The sequence below is a fragment of the Plectrocnemia conspersa genome, unplaced genomic scaffold (assembly GCF_051122295.1).
Source record: "Plectrocnemia conspersa isolate PC_06_02 unplaced genomic scaffold, ASM5112229v1 ptg000011l, whole genome shotgun sequence".
In the NCBI taxonomy this organism is placed as follows: Eukaryota; Metazoa; Arthropoda; class Insecta; order Trichoptera; family Polycentropodidae; genus Plectrocnemia; species Plectrocnemia conspersa.
In genome coordinates, this window is record NW_028277175.1 from 14,859,435 (window position 1) to 14,875,067 (window position 15,633).

Genomic DNA, 15,633 nt, shown 5'->3' on the forward strand with positions numbered 1-15,633 from the left:
AAATTCAATATTTTCTCCATTATCTCCAATTTAACATTTTCACGTAAATGGTAACTATCGCGATGGCCATATCAATTCGAATGTATCGATTCAGTGATTCTCAAGCCTTAACTCAAGTTTGTATTTATTGGGGTGTACGTGGGATTTATTAAAAAGCGTACGTCACTGACTTCAAACATTGGCGATCCGTAGTTTCGGCAAAATATTTTTTCCCTCTCTCGGCGGATACGTTTCGGCTTTCGTTTTATCCATCGGTCGTAATTTACCTGTCAGACGCCCGGCTCGCTCGGTGGCCTCTCATATATTGAATTATTCAGAGCCTGCTCTCTGTCTCGTCTCGTTTCACGTGCTCTCTGGGATTAAAATTTCCCTCGGTTGCTGCGAATAACTTAATCATTCGTCCTGTTTGATTCGCAGACCAAAGTAGTTTTTATTTTTGGTCCACTACGTTTGCGGTTTTAGAATTGAAATTTGTCGGTTAGGCTCGGCACTGGTGCGGTCTTGTCCCGTTAAATCGGAATAAACGAGCGCAGGGCTGTGAGTCTGCCTTTATCAATTCATTTTGCCAGACAGCCCCTCGCGTAGTATTCAAACGGGGTGTGTTGCGTCATGGTTTTTTAATTAATCCTGAATTTTGTATTATTGTTTTTAGAGATTTGTATACAAAATGGCTTGAAATTAAACATACTCGAAACAACATAAAAATTAAACTTACATATATGGTGAATTCTCTTCAAGATCTTACCTTTCACACCATATTCAATAATTAATCACATGTACCTTTCATGTGAAAACGCTATTGAGAGTTTACAGTACACCAAATGAATTGGTGCATTAGTTAGTACACTACATCTACAGTTTCTGAAGTGAGGCGATGTTAATATTTATGGCATACACGACCAGTGTATTAGCCAGCATAGTGGCACACTAAAAAAACATGTTATATTAATAATAATAATTCGAGAAAATTATAATAAAAAAACGATCATGTTTTTAACATAATTCATTTCAAGTATTTTCGGAACTGCGTCTATTCGCGTGCCTTTTATAAAAATTGGTTTATTTAAAATATTTACATTGATTGCCAAATGGAAATTATTGAATTATTAGGTACAAGGGTGTCTAGTGTTTATAATGGTTACAAGCCGTAATTAATAATAAAAATGAATAAGTCTTGTATGTTCTCTGTGTGGCTCACAACCTTAATTTGGCATGATTGCATTTTTCGGAATTTATATTTATGAATTCGAAACAGACACACAGTGGGCCTTAAGAGTAAACGCCATCAAGGAATTATTATTGGCATATAGAAACAAATAAATTTAACTATCTGCATGATAAATCAGAGACGATGGACGACTTGGAAGCCAACATTCGCCGCGTTATTGCCGATATACGGCCCCAGCTGCTCGAAAAAAATTGGACTTGATACGTGCCAGTCGCGGCGTCCATGGGCCCAAAATCATATTTAAACACTAATGGCATAAAATTATCTTTCCAATTAAGCCAATACCATGGCTATTATCACGATTTTTATTTAATTTTAAAGTTATATACCTCTAAAAAATAACTTTTATATAGGGACGCAAATTGATAAAAAAACAAACCCACAGCATATTTTTTCTGCGGCACTTTTTGGCATACTGTATTATTTATAATTAGATTGAGAAAATTTTCTCTACTGCATCTAAAATTTATTTTTATTTATAACTCGTTGTGCAGCCTCATACGTTAAAATAGCATAAAGAAATGTTTTTTTTTGGATTTAGGTCTATAGTATATGTAAGTGCCTTTGTTGATTTATTATGAATATGTACAATTTTATGTTCGTTCTTAAACGATCACTTCTTCGAGTGAACCACGCCAAGTGTTTCATAAATATATATATATACATTTCTTAGCTATTAACTCGCGCCGAAAAATGCATTACGTTCAGACTCCGGACGAACGTGTCTAGAATGACATCGATTTTCCTACTACAAACTACACCGACCAAGATTTCTCTCGAGGATACCACCGACCGCAATACTGCCATTCCGTCTGACCCATATAATGTCACTGCATGCAACACTGTCCATCAAAGCGCAGACTTTTGCGACATGATCAAATTTTAATAACGCCCAGACGGCCAACAGAGAGCAGCAACACGTATCCCATTTGTCCCGGGTCCCGGAAAAACTTCGTATAATATTTCACGTAATAGTCTACGTGACGAGCCTTTCGACGCTATGGTTGTTTTATTTTTTGGTTGAAATCATATTTCGGCAAACATTCGCCTCACGACTTCTTCCTTTGTCCAACGACGATGATATTATATATTTTTTTCTTTCGACCCACGTTTGGATTTTGTTTGGAATTATCCAATCGAGTCTGCGGTCATATTCAATTCAGACCCTTTATTAAGTGAGTCGTCCTATTTTTCATTTTTCTATTCACATACATGGGCGTGAAGATCACTTGAGCATATTGGAATCGAATATAATCTTTTTTTCGCGGCGAATTTAGGAATTCGATGCTATAAATCACGGTTTCTGTTATAGTACAATATGATAAATGATTTTAAGTAAAAAATAAGTGTTTTTGTTTAAGCATTAAACTAAAAAATAAGCAGTTTAACATTTTAATTTTAATAATGTTTTAGTGTTTATTGAGATTTCATAAAACAATTATATGCTTGAAATATTTTTTTATAAATTCTCTTCAGTATTACTAGAAGATGCGAATGTAATTAGTTTAAAAGCTCGTTATGTAGTGATAATGTAATTGGTTGTCGGAAAATAATTATTGTTTATTATATTAAATATTAATTTCCTAATGTTTCGTGCTACTTTCTTCGCGATTAATCAAAATTACGACGCTAATGTCTTATAGTTTTAGAAAAGGGTCACTTTTCAGTTTAAATTACTACAATTTTCAATATAAATTATCTTGACTCATAAAATACATAATATAACTATAATTATTTAAGAAAAAGTTTTTGTGTAAAATATTTGAGTCAAAAAGAATTGAACATAATTTAATCAGTTTAAATTATTTTATCCGTTATTTTTTCAAAAAATTTTGTGAAAATCTCTATCAAATAAAATTTCGATTGTACATAATATGATTCTTAAACAAATATTTTTTTATCTGCGGAAGATAGCAAATATTAATAATAAAGAAGTTTATTAATTTGTCTTTAACGTACATGAAAAAAAGCAAATAACAAGTATTTGGTCACAACTATGATATGAAAGGTTTCTCTAATTGGTCGTCGTTGTTGAATAACATAATAAAAAAAGTTTAATAGAAAAAAATGGGTTAACCATATTTACATACTTATAGAACTTATAGTATTTTTTCTACAAAAATACATTTTATATTAATGAAATGAATGAAATCGCTGAGTAAATGTAAATTTTCATCAGAGATCCGAGAGCTATATCTAGATTTCTTATAATTCACCACAGATAAAAATCTTTCGCACTGGTACGTCAAACCAACCATAATTTTTTTGCTTAAATTTTTAATCATGTAAAACCCCATAGAAGTCTAAAATTGCCATTGTTTTAAATTTGTTTTTAAGAAGATTATCCAATTGTAATTAAATTCATTCTAATTGATTTTTTGTAGAGTTTTTTCTACCAAAAATGAAAATTGTGAATTAACCAAAAATAAATCATTTTTAATTTCTTCAAAATCAGCGGTCAAATACTGCATGAAGGTCTGAAATAATTCAACTATAATTTTCGAAGTCTGGTACTGTTTGTTATGTATTAGGAAAGTAATTAAGATTTTACGAAAACAGAAACACTGGCCATAAATGCCTTAATAAAATTAAACACTTTATATATCATTATTTTTTTCATAATTTAGAATTTAGATGTCTGTTTCAGTTCAGTGAAGTAATTTATTTTCTCTTTTTTTTTTTTAGAAATTGGTAGAAATTTTTTAGAAATAGTTATTGGTGTTTGTATTGGTATTTTGCTACATTTTATAATGTAATTAACAATTTTTAATGTTGCAATGCACTAATTGCAGCTCTAAGATTATGAGTATTATTAATATTATTAATTTCAACTTGTATTATTTGAGTTTATGTATTAATTATCAATTCATTTTGGTTATCATAATAGCATTTAGTAGCATTAATCATTTTACCTTGCGACTGCAGGATAGATGCTGTTTGAAATGGTAAACGCTTCAGGTAGTGTGAACAACTGTTTCACATTGACGACTTTCAGCCTGTAAAATGTTTGACTTTTAATAAGGGTTAAATGATCTCAGATATACCGCGACTGCGTTAATTGGGTGGAGCTCGGGAGACAGATTTTTCTCCACAGAGTGATGTGGAGAAAAATCTGGAGATTATGTTGAGACTAACCCCGGGCTGTAGCGCTAGGATAACATGGACAGTATTGTAGTGTTTAGGAGGGCAGCTAAATCAAAATAAAAAATAAATATTAGGCGGTCTTATTGACCGTTGACCTATTTTATTGGCCTTAAACGTCCTACATTCGACTTAGTCGTAACATCTAATATTTTAATAAGCGATCCTACATTTAGTTTGTAATCCTTTACACGTGCATAAATTTGTATAAATTTCTGAATCAAATTCCGCCGCAGTTTGTTCGTAATACTGTGTCTACATGTCGACGTGTCTTGACGTATCTACACATCTGCATACACGATACGCTTATCTCTCCAAAGATTCATATATAGTGTTTTTTTTAATAATATTCTAAGATTACCTATGTTTAAATTTAATTGTTTGTATATCAAAACTTATATAACGCATGCAATTGATCGAGTGAAATAATAATATCACGGTCGACGGAATGCGAATTTCACGAAACAGATCCGAGGTCTAGTTATAAGTTATTCGCGATCAATTTGCCGCAGTGCTGCTATTGAAGCGTGCAAATATGACACATATTGGTCGTTAAAAAGCATAAGTGTCAGAAAATGCGAATCACAACCCCAATGACGCACATAAGTAGCTCACTGTCTCGACAATCGGACGTACAACAATAGAGTATCGAGCGCAAACGTGGGCGAAACTGAAAGTTGAGATGAGTCATTATGACTAGGCGTCAAAACCCCATGATCGATTTTCCGCCTTTAAATTTTCTTTCCGCAGTAATTTCATATTGAATTACTTTTACATAATATTTTTACGGCGCAATATTATATTAATTAAAAAACCCCAATCTGTAGAGACGCACAAGGCTCAACTCTATTCGAGTGAATAAACATGTTATTCCAAAACTGAAGGCCGGGCCCTAATTGAAAGGGCATTAAGGACAATTATCAGTGTTTACCGCCTGGAAGAATTCCGCGCCGCTCGATTCCAACCGTTTGTTGGCTCAGCCTTTGCGAAATTTTCCGCGATGGAGGGTTAGGTATGCAAATCGATATGAAAAAATTTCCTGACGGGACAAATCAAGAAATCGGGGACGACGAATAAGCTCAGCGCGCAATTAGGCGGTGAACAATGAAATTATAGATTTGGAGAGCGAGAATAAACCATGATGGAGGCAAAATTTTCACGCAAAACATCCAACGTTGCACCCGATGTGTGGCAAATTGCGCCGTTGTGTCTTCCACAACATTATGTTAGATTTCGTGCCAAATATAATCGGTTATTTTATTCATCATTTTCAAAAAAAGGTCCAATGCCGCCGCCTGACCATAATGCGTACCAAAACAGTCACTTTTTGGGTCTCTCGTGAATCAAATATTTTTTTAATCAAGTGTGATACTTTTTCAAACAATCCCTTGAAATAAAGCTAGATATTTTTTTCACATTGCATACGATATCATCCAACTCTTACTAGTGTATTCATTATTCTGGAAGGATCTTTTTGTCTGTGCAAGTGACTGTGAATCTACCGGTAGATGAAATTAATCTATGCAAACTACCTCATTTCGTTTATGCTATCGCGGCGATCGTCGTACGGAATATACGATTATACTGTACAGTAGTGTTTTAATACCAGATCGCTGTGCTTATATTTCTGCAAGAAATAATTATTTTGCATTGCTATTCGCATCACGTCTCGTATACTATTGCTTTCGTCACTTATTGGAAGTATTCTCGATGATAGGATATAGCTCCTTAAATATTCTGATCGTCTTCCCAGTATTATCTTGCATGGAAGTAGCGCCTGATGAACGCTGATGCGTGATTCCACATCTCGGTCTGCGATGACGTCATTCGACGAGACAAAACCGGATTTCAGTGAAAGGTGGTCCTTTGCTTCTTGTTGCTGCCGGTGCATTCCTCTCGAGTGAATACGAAAATGTGCAGCAGTGCATGGATAGACGAAACGTGACCGAAAAATTCGACGCTTTTGGGTCAACGGTTCCCTAGTGATAAATCTGCATAAAGTCAACCTAATCTATTTTATTTAATAGTCTTATTAATTTATTTAAATCACTATCAAATTTATTTTATCTCACAAGATTCTCTATATAAGCTTCTTATTTTGTGTGAGGGCAACGAAATGCACGTTCTTTATACTTACACATAACAATAGGATAAGTTAGGCTTAAATAATAAATTATGCATTATAAAGATCGAATAAACAAGACTATATTTTAACGAATGTGTAGGTTTTAGTATGTTGCATACCATACACTATTCAGTGGTATGGTTTTTAGCTGTATTTTCACGATTTGATATCGTTCATTATTTGCAATGTATCAAACGTGTTGACATGCACATTCGAGTGAAAATTGCAACATGCAATTCGTTTGAAGCTATAAAACCTCTAACTGTACTTCGATTCATTTGTAAATATGAACATAAGGTGACCAGGCGTCCTCCTAAAAAAAATCCTAAATGATATTTTTTTGAGCTTCCGCATAAATTTCTCTTCCTCGAACAAAAATTTCGAGATACCATTTGAACAAAACTTTCTGAAATTACTTTTTTTGCCTGTCTGTCCTCTATCCTATTCGGACAAAAATATCTGAGATGGTTTTTGAACAAAAATTTCCGTCCTCCTTTGATATTTTCAAAATCTGGTCACTTTATATATAGTTATTTTTTATATTTAATTCTACTTGCTTGATTTGAAATTTGAAGCTTATCATACGACCCATATTGTCTGTCATAAGCCATCTCAAACAGAAAAGACTGATTCAGCACTACTTATCAGAGAAATGTGCATTTAAATAAAACGAATTGTTTGTGCGTTTTATGTACGGTAAATCTTCGGGAAAGGATTCGTTGCAAATAAAGCGCTAATCCGTTTTATAGAACAAATATTTTATATATTGATCATTTAAATTTTCCTCTATGTAGATATATTGATTTGAAAATATTCAAATCCAATAGAGCAATTATTTACTCTTAATGTCTACAATATGATTTCGATTCAATATGGAGATGGTCTTCGGTAAATCGTATACCGATTCATTCAACATTGATATGTGTCAGTTTTTTTATAAAGCTACATCTGCTAATTTCCCAATGATTACAAAAGGTAAATTTTAATAAATACTGCAATTTTATTCTTACTTTCTTCGGTTCATCCGCCTTTATACACAATTTTATACCAATAATATACATAAACAGCTTAGACTTTTATAGTTGTTATTATTATTAATTCAATATATTCAAGATAGTGATGTTTATATTATATATTCGATAGCTATTTTATACGTTGACGCGTGTCTAGAGTTGAACGACCAATGGACGCGCCCCTCGTTGTTCACACACGAAATTCGATACGAATTTCAGCGCTGGACATGTCGATTATTGATATTTTGGTCCAAACTAAACGAATTGTCGAATCTTGATTTTAATTGTTTATAGTTACGTGGATATAATGTGGAAGAGCAAATACGTTACAGGTTTATCATCCGTCAGTTTCCAGTCGACGGCTAAACCGGAGCCCATCCCGTTTGACATTTAGATAGCTCCAGTGCTATTTATTGCCGTTCGTCGAACTTTCCAGGCATTATTTTTAGTCAGATATGACCCGGTTTCGTTTCTGTGCTGTATGTCTACCCCTTTCGAGTCACTGCACAAATAATGCAATAGTAGGCAAATATATGTAGTTTCGTCGCAGTATTTCCAGATCGATTAGACACGTTTCAACAGTAAACATAAATACTACCCACCCGATTAGACGTGAGTGACGCGTGTGACAAATTAGCACAATCGTTATACTTATTTTAATAATATTTATGATTTTTTTTAGAACACGATATATTTTTTTTTTATTTGAGCACATATATTTGCTTAAATATCCTAAGCATCCTTCCCGTTATTTTTTTAAAATATTCATTTACCCATAGCAAATATAATATATTCCGATTAAAATTTTATCCTAAACATTTATAAACCGCTGAAAATACATTTCATAGTAAATACCTAAAACTGGCATATTTTAAAGTGTGCTCTATACATAATTAAGGGGGAGAAAAAATACCCGTGCTATTCACGTGACATTTCAACTGCATGGAATTACCAAAATACACTAACCTGTCAGTTTCATATAAATGAAATAACAGTGGTTTAATCGGAGACTAAAACCTGATAGACCTGGGTTCAAATCCCATATGAACTCTAGTTTTTTACGATTTCTATCCTGCCTAGATCGGAATAGGTGATTTTTATGTAATTGTAATTCCGATACATCATCATAGAATATAGATTATGTTTTCCTAAATTTTCCTAATCTCACAGTTGTGACATCTATTGATTGTAATCTGAAATAATAGATTACGGTCTGCTATTTTCGCGAAATTTTAAATGTTTTGACAAAGCGTGACTTTTATTAAAATAATTATAAATATATAATTATTATCATCCCTCGACAAAAGTTTAAATTGTCTCTATGGTCAAACGATATTTTTACAAATCTAAGCTCCATTATTTGTAAACAAAAAAAAAAGCCGAAATTTTCGAAATGACCGAAAAATTTCGCCAACACGCGATAACGCGTGAGTGGACCATAATGTGTTAATACAAATAGATGCGTGCCTCACTACTTACTTTGAAGGTGTTGATTGCGTTTACACAATTTTTCAACTTGGGTTCCGCAAAAATTTTGAAAGTGTGACTATCGAGAAGACATTCAACAATTTTAATAATGAAACAAATATCCCAAATTAAGTAAATAAAGCGGATTGGATTAAAAATTAGCATACCTTGCAGATATTTTTGCGTATTTCAATTAACTTAATATTTCTCTCAAAGCGAAAAATATCAATCTTTTTCAAGTATAAAATAAAATGTATTCTACTATTCTCAAATTGATATTTTGGGCAGATTGTATTTAAATGGAAATACTAAATGCTTTCTTAATTTACACAATATATTGGTAATCAACAACGCGCAATTCAATAAATATGTCAAATATAATTTGCTGCAGCATTTACCAAATTTCTGAAATATTTTCCTGGCCAAAAAAATAATTCATCGTGGATTCAAAATTCTTTTGAAGAATCTTATGATACCTCTCAATCGCTAGTGAAAGAAAGAGAGCTGATTATTATTATATCCACCGACTCCTTATTAAAAATAATATTTACTCAAGTTAATATTATGCATTTTTGGCTTTAAATTATGAATGAATATCCTGAGATTGCTACACGATCTGTAAAATACTTGCTGTTGTTTGTATCAACGTAAAATATCTTTCTATCTGTATGCAGCAACAAGACTAAGTACAAAAAAAGGTTAAATGCATAAGATAACATTTTTTTATATAAATGTGCTAGATATAAATGTGCTTTGCGATAAAAAAAGGTCTGCAAAGTCAATATTATTTTTTATTTTTTTAACTTTCTAAACCAATGTTTCTCAAGAATGGTTCGCGATTACATTTTTTTCCAGAGGTAGGTAGTCTACCCCCAATGGGCTTTAAATTTAGTTCATTTTTAAATAAATAAATAAAAAATCATAGCCTATTTTACCGAACGATTTTACTAATAGTACTACTATTTTCTTAAAAAAGTAATGGCGTTAGCGTACCGCAATTTTTTTGTATATACTGTTTATAATCAGTAATTTAATCATTTGACTACGCGACATGATTTTTTAAAAAACACAAATATGACAAGCGTTGTAACTGAAGCCATAACTCAGTAATTCAAAATAGTATGTTTTAAACAATTTGACACTATATTATATTTGCGTTAACACAGTCAGTTCGAGAGCTATCTATTTCATCATTATTCATAATTTAAAAAGATATGATAAGTTTGGGTTTACGCCCCTACTATTAGCTCTAAAGCACACGATACGGATATACGTTCGATGTACTTATCATTACTTCTGTTTATATTTTGAACAAATTTATATATGTATATTAAAATCATTACTATATTTTTTATACAAATATCAATAAATCGGAGTAATGATAAGTAAATCGAACGTATATCCGTATTGTGTGCTGTAGAGCTCGAACTGACTGTTTTAACGCAAATGGAGTATAGAGCTAATTTTACGTCAATAAAACATAAAATATAGACAAAATAAACAGTAACAAGAACGGATCAGTTTACAGCAGTCTATGCAACTGCCTTTTCGGAGATCGGCCGATGGCTAATCTGCCGCTGTTTATGAGTATAACAAATACATATAATACTTGAACACACTACAATTCTGTTAATTTATTACTTTGGCTATTGTAGTTGCGTTTTCTTACTTAATACACTACTTTGTCCGTTCACGCGTTTTTGAGGGTTAAAAATGAGTAATTTAAGCTTGTAAAAATATAAAGATTTGCACTTTTATCTAGAGATGGCTAGATATAGATTTATAATTATTTTATGAACGTTAAAATTGATATTTTTTGTTATAACAGAAATATATGTGTTTAAATCAATTGAACATCATTATTCATACAGAATTTTTAAGAGCTTAAATTTACGTAATATTCTATGAAAAATATAGTGAATTTTATTATTAATAATAAATGTACATTTATAGAAAGTCACCCCTTTAGTCAATACTTGAGAAACGTTTGACGTTAATTGCTACTTTGTTTTTTTAATAACATATAGATTATTTGGCTTAAAACTTGTATTAAATAATTTGCTAAGCGAATTGTATAATATCTTATTATACAAAGCAGCATATAAAATATCTATTCTTATATATTATATCATATTTTTTCATTCATAATCAAATGTTTAATAATTTACTTTATCTGAAACTCACTTTTTAATACAAACTTGGTGCAGTTTTTCTTTGAAACGAGGAATGTTTATTTTCGTACAGTTTTTTTGCTGTCGGAGCTTTTGTGTCACAGAATCGTTCAACGCTAACGTTTTGAGCTTTTCACCCTCGTTTTAACGTAGGCCATTTCATTAGCGTGGCTCGTACGAAGAATTTTGCCTTCGCGCAGAGGGAAGAGCGGCTACACTTTGATGCTCATCCGAGATTTGGAATTTGCTCCGCGCTTTTGGAATAGTTCGACGGTCGAATGCTCGACGTTGGTCTTGGTTAAAATTTGGACCTTTCGCCATAAAAAAATGTTCAAAAAAAGATTAAATTCCCGTTGAAGTGTACATAGATAACAATAAGATATTACAGGTACGCAAGGGTGAAGTTTAACAGCGCGAATTTACATTTCATGTTAAGTCTAGTTGAAACGTGTCGTATAGACAGCATTGTCTCATGAATGACAATTGGATTATGAATCAAATATGGTTATTGTTTCTCGTGGATTATCTATAAATGCCTAATGTAAAAGTTATCATGAATAAAGCTGATAAATGTCTCAATAGTATATTTTATTAAATTTATAAAGAGAAAATATTTTACTCTGGAATTTCAATACAGTGAATTTAAAATAAATATATCATAATTAATTATTAAATATGGACCGCCATTAATCGATCAATTAAGAAACATTTTAAAATTGAATTGTCATGTTTTATGCACTAATGTATCAATCATAATATATTCCTCTAACTGTAAATAATATTTAATCCGCTACTCTAACCGGTTTATGAATTTTAAAATTAGATTAACCTACGTGATATTTCGCGACAATGTTATCAATCGTAGGCGCTAAATTTTTTTTAATCTTATTTCAGAAATACCTTCTGTTATTTGGCGATGATTAATAAATATTGAATGCACTTAAATAAACTTAATTTACATATTGTTTATAACTAAAGGTGCTTCTGAGAGTAGTTCGATAACAATCGATTGATAAGCGTTATCGCCGATGTCGACATAGCCCGTTCGATTCACCGCTTCTCAAACGCGCCGCATTTATTGATGATTAATTTATATAATATATATGTTACAGTGAAGGTGTATTACCAGCGTTTCTCTATTAAAATGTTTCAAATGATTGATTTACAATTTCACTGCTCAGTATCAGTAAAACTGTATTATCTGTTTATGTTCACAAACGGATGATTCGGTACACGGGTTTCCACATGATCAGACTCACGATTGTGATGTCATATAGATCGCAAAATACACATTAAACCCAAACCTAAGTAAATGAAAGCTCTAAAATTATAGTTAATTTTAAAAGTTGAGTTTGGGTAATCCGATTAAGTTTTGAACAACAAATGGATGTTATGCAACTGTTAAATTGAGTTTCATAGACATTTTAGAGCAGCATATAATTTCACTAGCGCCTATCAGTTAAATTATGTTTTCGCTAGTATAAATATATATGTATATCTACAAGGGAAAATATAACTTCACTCGTGATACATATTCACTGTAACATATACATACATGTGGAGGACGTAAGAACTAAACGCGACTGTATATAAAATAAATTAGTTCAAAATATAGTATGAAAATAATATTTGCAAATATATAAAAATATTGAATAATTATAATTTGCATAAACATATTGATACTTATATCTGCAGATGTTTCGATCAGGAGTCGAAATTGATTTGTCAGTGTGTTTGTTAATTTTCTACAATACATATTTCTGTGTGCCTATATTTGTATCATTGAAGAATATTTCACTGTATTGGAAATCCATATTATTTAACAGTGTGACTAAATTGAGTTGCAAATTACAGCACTAATTAAACTATTGATCATGCTAAAATTTTAATTAAATTTTCTTTGAACCAAAATTACCTCAGGAAGTAAAAAAAAAACATTTCTACAATAATCATTTTATTTATCACTTGAAGCTTGGAAATCATTTTCATTAATAAAATTTCTGGGCACCATCTGACAAGTGTTTTATAATGATTGTAACACACATGCTATCAGTTGATAAGACTATTTCTATTTCCACCATGAACCTCTGCTTTAGGTAGTATTTCTATCGAAATCTTTACTATTCTTTTACCGTTACTTTATATATATATCCTTTTTAGGTTTTTAAAAAGGATACCTAGAATGTATGACTGATCAGAAAGCCTCTTCAACTTTTCTTCAGATCGGAAAAGAGGCTTTTCTACGACAAATGCGTTCGTTTCTAATTCGCCGCGATCGACTCATGCTTTGTTTCCGCTTTCCTTCCTGTCGTCTGGTCATCATCACAAACGACCGGCATCCGCGCGCCGCCGATTGAGAACCATCAAAATAAACCGGCGTCTCTTTGGCAGTCGCGCTCGCGCGCGGGACGCGAACACTGCCACCGGGCCGCGCCTTTCCGCGTGCATTGTGTGCATCGTTGTTGAACCGTCGCTGTGTTATCGGTAATTTTTAACCAGAAAACAATTCAGTGGTGACTCAGTGTTTGTCGTTGACGGGTGTCGTCTCTTCGAACCGTTAAGTCGCGAGTTCACGGTAATAGCAGAGGCTGCGAGTCGATTGTGCGCGCCATGTCAACGACTCCCCCCGGCCGGAGGTGCATTCATAACAAACGGGAGCTTCTCAAAGAGTCACTCTTTGTGTAAAATATCTTTGTACGGGACTAATTGGCTGTGAGGAGGATTTTATGTGACGGTAGTGTATCATTACTTCAACATTTATGATGGTGTATAAAAACTTATAATTATTAATTACCTGTTATTTAAATTAGTAATATTTGAGAATATAAGATCTCCAAAATAACCATTCCATTTTCACTGAAAGAAAGCGTCTATTTATAACACTACCATTTTGTTTGTGGACCTGTCAGAGAGGAAAGTACACGTGGATGAACCGATACAAAGAATAGAAGATATCCAGACAAGTTTTTGCCTTTCTTGTATATTCGACAGTTATGATGCTTGCCAATTTATATCCATGACTATCAATATGATTGAAAATACATTTTTATAACATTATTTCTTAACTTTTGAAAAGTATTAAAACAAAATGCCGATTAAGATCTCTTATATCTCCACCACTCAACTCGATCGTGACTAGACTCATGTGTTTAGTTGGTTCATAATCTCAAACGATTTATCTCGAAATATTTATTGATTTTTAACATTGTCACGATCTTTGCGTCAGGTGTGTTTTTTTAGGACAAAGTTTGCTGTTAATATTTAATTTTTTTGTGCAAACAGTTGAGACTGTCAGGTACAAATTGTATGTGTTATTTATATGTAGTCTTTCTTTCCGTAGTAGGGTTCTTAATCGAACTATTTGCTACATGAATATTCGAATAAGTGCTCCAATATTCGTTAATTCTATCTTGAATGAATTTGAAAAAATCTTGGAATGAAACAATTTGTATACTTGAGAAACACAATTATTTTGTTTCGAAATGCGAGACAATGAAACGCTTCGTCTCAACAAAAATATGCTTTTACGCCTTCGAAAAAAAATTATAAACAAAATGTATATTGGTTGTATATACTATGACCGAAATTCTCAGAATTTGTTCGTTGAATGAAACAATAAAACAATATATTCTAAAGGTTTAATGCTTATCTCAAAAACAGGCGTGCATCCCAAATTTTTCTGAGGTACGTGTTATGTTTTTGCATTTGTTGTTTCAAAACGCGAAGATTTTACTTCAATCAGTTCAATAACTCGATCGAGTTAATTTATTCCTAGTTATTTAATTTATATGCAAATCCTCACAAAGCACACACCAATACGGATCACATTTTTATGCATGTATATCAAATTCGTTCCAAACATTATTCGATATTGTATATAGTATAAATTTGATAAAATTATTATAGTTTGTGATTTAATAGCATTATATTTAAATTCTCACGCCTGTAAATTTGGCTAAAAGCTTTTCGACCGTTTTTATATTGTCTAATTGTTGAACGGGAAAGTTGTTTTTAAGGTTTTATAACCCTGAGGGTTATGAACTAGTGATAATTTATTAGCTTATATTACATATATTGCGTGAAACTATGATGGGCGAATATTGTTATTTTCCAAGTAGTGGTGGAGAAGATCCTCAGAGGTCTTAGTTAGGTGGCAGTGACAGTGTCTGGAGGTCAGTTCCTCTATGTTCGGGAGTTTAGGCCGTAGCTTCACTTCTCTGCTAGGCAGGCCGAATCTGCCAGGTCTCCATTGGAGACCAGCCTTAAGTATTAAGGTTTGCAAAACTTGCTGACGAATCACAATCATGCAGCGGTCATCCAGCCAATTGTTGCACTCGTTTCTTAGAACAACGAAATATGTATACGCCTATATAATGTGATATTTACTTGATGGACATCTTTCCGAAGTCGAATTGTACAACAGGAATATTGTGGCCTTACGGTGCTTTTTGTCTTCCGGTGATATATTGTTTCTCGTGACCGTTTCGT

At 32.5% G+C, this 15,633-nt stretch overlaps 1 protein-coding gene across 6 annotated transcripts in view; it reads left to right on the forward strand.

Annotated features, from left to right (window-relative positions):
* Positions 1-15,633, forward strand: part of Svil (Supervillin) — a 261,654-nt gene that overhangs the window by 140,303 nt on the left and 105,718 nt on the right. Inside the window, exon 1 of one of the 6 annotated variants that reach the window (XM_088198616.1) lies at positions 13,535-13,879. The exons of the other annotated variants lie outside the window; for them this stretch is intronic. The gene's annotated coding sequence lies outside the window, so the exon portion shown is untranslated. Of the gene's footprint in view, positions 1-13,534; positions 13,880-15,633 lie in introns of those variants that run through there. 6 annotated transcript variants of the gene reach the window in all.